Consider the following 6,000-nt stretch of genomic DNA (forward strand, 5'->3'; position numbering starts at 1 on the left):
TTTTTAAAACCCCATGGACTGTAGCCACAGTCCATGTGAATCACAACAAACTGTGGAAAATTCTTAAAGAGATGGGAATACCAGACCACCTGACCTGCTTCCTGAGAAATCTGTATGCAGGTCAAGAAGCAACAGTTAGAACTGTACATGGAACAAAAGAATGGTTCTAAATCGGGGAAGGAGTACCTCAAGGCTGCATATTGTCACCCTGCTTATTTAACTTATATGCAGAGTACATCATGAGAAATGCAGGGCTGCATGAAGCACAAGCTGGAATCAAGATTGTGGGCAGAAATATCAATAACCTCAGATATGCAGATGACACCACCCTTATGGCAGAAAAGTGAAGACGAACTAAATAGCCTCTTGATGAAAGTGAAAGAGGAGGAGAGTGAAAAAGTTTGCTGAAAATGCAACATTCAGAAAACTAAGATCATGGCATCCAGTCCCATCACTTCATGGGAAATAGATGGGGAAACAGTGGAAACAGTGACAGACTTTATTTTGGGGGCTCTAAAATAACTGCAGATGGTGACTGTTGCCATGAAATTAAAAGATGGTCTGCTTCTTGGAAGAAAAGCTATGACCAACCTCGACAGCATTTTAAACAGCAGAGACATTATTTTGCCAACAAAAGTCCATCTAGTCAAAGCTTTGGTTTTTCTAGTAGTAATGTGTGGATGTGAGAGTTGGACTATAAAGAAAGTCGAGTGCTTTTGAACTGTGGTGTTGGAGAAGACTCCTGAGAGCCCCTTGGACTGCAAGAAGATCAAATCAGTCAATCCTAAATGAAATAGGCCTGATTATTCATTGGAAGAGCTGACTCACTGGAAAAGACCCTGATGCTGGGAAGGACTGAGGACTGAGGTGAAGGGGACAAAAGAAGAAGAGACGCTTTCTTGGCATCATAGATTCAGTGGACGTGAGTTTGAGCAAACTCCGGGAAATAGTGAGGGACAGGGAGATTGGCATGCTGCAGTTCATGGGGTTGGAAAGAGTCAGACAGCATAGTAATATATCACTTTAGAATATAGGTATTTATCCATGGGAATATTCTGGTGGCACTCTCTCCTAATTTACTTCCATAAAGCTTTGGTTGATGCAATGCCTTAATTTCTTCCTTTTCTGATAAAAGACCAAAACCAAAAAAAAGTGTAACTTCTGCTACCAAATTAAATAATTACCTACACTCAGTTTAGTTCATACAATGCACACTGATTTTCTTTTGTTTTACAATTTTGCCTTAGCAAATGAATAAGTAGATGGGCAAAACCTTTACTGGGAAGCAGATATTCATTTAAATAAGGAATGTCATTTTAATAGTTTTATTTCTAGCTTTATTTCTATTAACGAAAACCATTTAACTTAGGAAAAATTAATGAACTCAATATTTATTGATATGCTGCTTTCAATTCAGTTCAGTTCAATTCAGTCGCTCAGTCGTGTCCGGCTCTTTGCAACCCCATGAATCGCAGCACGCCAGGCCTCCCTGTCCATCACCCACTCCCGGAGTTCACTTGACTCACGTCCACTGAGTCAGTGATGCCATCCAGCCATCTCATTCTCTGTTGTCCCCTTCTCCTGCCCCCAATCCCTCCCAGCATCAGAGTCTTTTCCAATGAGTCAACTCTTCGCATGAGGTGGCCACAGTACTGGAGTTTCAGCTTTAGCATCATTCCTTCCAAAGAAATCCCAGGGCTGATCTCCTTAAGAATGGACTGGTTGGATCTCATTGCAGTCCAAGAGACTCTCAAGAGTCTTCTCCAACACCACAGTTCAAACGCATCAATTCTTTGGCACTCAGCTTTCTTCACAGTCCAACTCTCACATCCATACATGACCACAGGAAAAACCATAGCCTTGACTAGACGGACCTTAGTCGGCAAAGTAATGTCTCAACTTATGAATATGCTATCTAAGTTGGTCACAACTTTTCTTCCAAGGAGTAAGCATCTTTTAATGTCATGGCTGCAATCACCATCTGAAGTGATTTTGGAGCCCCCCAAAATAATGTCTGACACTGTTTCCACTGTTTCCCCATCCATTTCCCATGAAGGACTCCATGAATAGCATTCTTGTTAGTAAACCACCATTTACTTCTTTTATAACAAAAAATTCCTAAATTCACAAACCCATATGCAAATATTACTTTAAAATACATGAATGAGATGTAATAATTTGCATTAACCTGAATAATAACAAAATTTTCTTGCTTCCTGGTTTTTCTTGATGAGTTAGTCTCAAATTTTATGGTCTGATCACTTCAATAATTATATAATTTCAGAGTTGGTGAGCTGAGTTAGCAGTTTATTTGGTTTCAATTTTACTCTCAAAACAAATATGGTGACTTAACCGTGTCATTGCGCTCAAGGATTATATTCTCATTGTGGTTTGACTGGTAATATTTGATGCACAGTATCCTTCATTCCTGATATTGCACAGTTGGGGCACATTTCATTATATTTGACTCATAATTGATTCTTGTCTCTTATCCAAGCTCTGTGTACAAACTCAGTTGCACTTGGGAGGACTAGTAAAATATTTCTTACACCTTTTCACATAATAAAAGCACTACTTATTAAAACATTTTTCTGTATATTAATGCACAAATTTTAAATGATGATTTTGTAATTCTGTGATTATTTACCCATGCAATTTAAGTAATATTTTCCTTAGGCTTCAGAGACTGTTATATTTTCCTACAAATGCTGCTTTGAGAAAAAGAGATTTAGAAATTTCTTCTCCATGTATGTCATACACAGGAAATTGGATTTACCTTGTCTTTCCTGTTTTCTCAGGGTAATTTGTTAAGTAAACAGAGGGTTGAGGAGTCATTATTAAAAGACACAGATGAATCAGTTTTGTGAATATTAATAAGAAAGTGCTTATGCTTCCCTAGTAGCTCAGTGGTAAAGAATCCACTAGTCAATGCTAGAGACGCGGCTGTGATCCCTGAAGTGGGAAGATTCCTCAAGCCATGGAACAACTAAGACAGTCACAGCAAAATCTGAGCCTATGCTCTAGAGCCCGGGAACCGCAATTACCGAGTCAACATGCTGCAACTACTGAAGCCCTTACCACCTACGGCCCGTGCTCCACATGAAGAGAAGCCAACGCAATGAGGAGCTCAGACACCATAAATAGAGAGTAGCTCCCAACTGTCTCAACTAGAGAAAGCCGGTGCAGCCAAAAATAAATAAGTAAAATTATTTTAAAAAAGAAAGTGTCAAAAACCAAAATGACTGAGCTAAATGAGGTAACTTCATAAACAATACGTCATATTGAGTGTGCAAAAATTTGACTTAGATTTAGAAATTGACAGACTCAACAAATCAGCCCCTCACCTTCACGTCTGAGAGACAGTTGTTAAACATTTACTATTCTCTCATTTAGAACATCTGTCAGTCGTGTGGTGGATACTCAATAAATATTTCTAAATGAATAAATATTTGAAATGATTTTGGTGTATAATCAATCTCCAGTACTCAATAAAATCTTAAAAACAGATTGTTAAAGAATTTGAGAAAGAAAATATGAAAAGAATCACTATATGGATAAAAAATTGTTAGTTGCTCAGTTGTGTCCGACTCTTTGTGACCCCATGGACTGTAGCCCACCAGGCTCCTCTGTCCATGGAATACTCCAGGCAAGAATCCTGGAGGGGGTTGCCATTCCCTTCAAATATAATGGCAAAGTCTCTTAACTGGTGAAGATTTCAAGAACCTGTGCACAATTGGGTCCCATGATGTGGTCCAGATGGGTTCCAGCACACCCCTGCTGGGAGTGGACCAGTTCATCTACAAAGTAGACAAAGATCCCTGCTTTCATGGGGTGAGGGATGGGAGAGAATGTAGACAGTAGCATGAATGTAATAATAATAAGTGTTTTGCAAAGGAAGAGAAAACTGAAATGCCTTGGAAGTGGGGAGCTAGTATAATTTTAAATAGTGTCAATGGGGTAGATTTTATTGAGGTGATATTTGGACAGAGATCTGAAGGAGGGATGGGTGCTAACCATGTGATTATCTGGGAGAGGGAGACTTTCCAGTTTAAGAAACATTTAATGTAAATACAGTAAGGTCTTAGAAGGAAAATCATGCTGATTGCAAAGAATGATTTTTAGTTGTTTATTTTGTTTTCTCATTTCTGATATTTTTCAATTTTTGTTGAACTAGTTTCCTGGATAGAATCTCCAGCAGAGTATTGAATAAAGCAGCTATAGTGGTCCTTCACATCTTATAACTGATTTTACCAAGACTACAGCTATTTAAACCATTAAAAATGATGTTTGCTATAAATTCAAATTATGAATATTTTCAAGTATACACTAGGATAGAGAACTGGAGAAATAGTTTCAAGTACATATCAAGCAGAGTCAATAGATATGAAGGCTATTTGATACTGCTTTACCTGTTTTGAAAAGCTTTGAAACATTTTGTTGTATTTTAAACTAGAACTTATATAGCAAACTTTTTCTTACCTGTATATTACATATATATATATAAATATATATATATATTGCTTAATCCTGATGCAGTTTCCAAGTTAGCTAAATTAACAAAATGTCTTTTGTATCATTTATCACCTTGCACTCACTTCCACATGTTCATGCTCACTTGCTCAGTTGTGTCTGATTCTTTGTGACCCCACGGACTCTAGCCCACCAGGCTCCTCTGCTTATGAGATTTCCTAGGCAAGAACACAGGAGGAGGTTGCTATTTCCTCCTCTAGGAGAGCTTCCTGATCCAGGGACTGCACCTTTATCTCCTGAGTCTTCTGCCTTGGCAGGAGGATTCTTTGCCACTGAGCCACTGGGAACGTACTCCTAGATACCCAATTGTCTCAAAACATCATTTTTTGTTGACTTGTTCAAACTGGAGCCAGATAAGGAGCATGTAGCATATCTAGTTATAATGATCTAGTCAGGTTACTTATGCTACTGAAATAATGTTCTATTCTGTTTTACTAAGAGACTTTAAAAAGTCATGAATGGTCACTGCATTTTATCATCACAGATATGATTTCCATTTCAACATTTGTTTTTCATTTTTAGTCTTTTGATGAGGCAAATTCCACAAGTAAATTCTCTAATGATAATTATCTTTGGGATAAGGCCATCTGTAACATGAAATACTAGTTTTGACCATTTCTTTTAGTACATTATCTCTTTATTTATGAGTCAAATTGCTGGTGACTTTCTCACTTAATCTTTTGATATAAATGCCCCCAAATGAGGTAGAAATGTTTGCCTCATCTTTTGTTCTATAAGTATTATATAAGTTGTCCTCATTCACCTTCGTAACAATAAATAAATAAATGACATTTGCTCTTAAAATTTAAAATCTTACATCTTTTACTGAATATTCAAATTTTAGTCAAATTAACTTATATTAAATAAGAAATAATATACTAGCCAATGTTTATGGAAAAGCTGTTGTCCATGGGTCACAGTTGGCCCACCACATATTTGTGTTAAAAGTTTAATTGGGCACACCTGAGCCCTTTCATTCACATATGGTTTATAGCTGCATTTGTATGACAGGGAGAACTGAATAATTTCATCAGGGATGCTATGGTCTGCAAATTCTAAATTATTAATATAGTGCCCTTTAGACACAAATTGTGTTGACTTCCAATACTGATAATTAAAATGTTTACATTGATTGAAATCTTTATAATAACCACTAAAGAGTTTGTGTAGAGTTGGAGAGCCACATTATTTGATATCAACATAAATTCCTCCATATCTTTTGTAATAAAATTTACAGTTCTTTTAATTCCTGGAACTATAACTCACTAGTTGATGGTACATTTTTATTCAGGTATTAAGAACCCACATCATCAATCAATTTTAATCTTCAGTATTTTCAAATATTTCCAGTTAACTGTAGAAATTGTTGATTCAACAAGAAGGTAGGAGATAGTAGCTCCATGACTCTTTTCAAACCAGAAAACTCTTTAGTAATGTTTAAAGTTGTTTTCTTTGTTTTTCAGCAAGTAT

This window comes from Oryx dammah, unplaced genomic scaffold, assembly GCF_014754425.2.
Source record: "Oryx dammah isolate SB20612 unplaced genomic scaffold, SCBI_Odam_1.1 HiC_scaffold_29, whole genome shotgun sequence".
In the NCBI taxonomy this organism is placed as follows: domain Eukaryota; kingdom Metazoa; phylum Chordata; class Mammalia; order Artiodactyla; family Bovidae; genus Oryx; species Oryx dammah.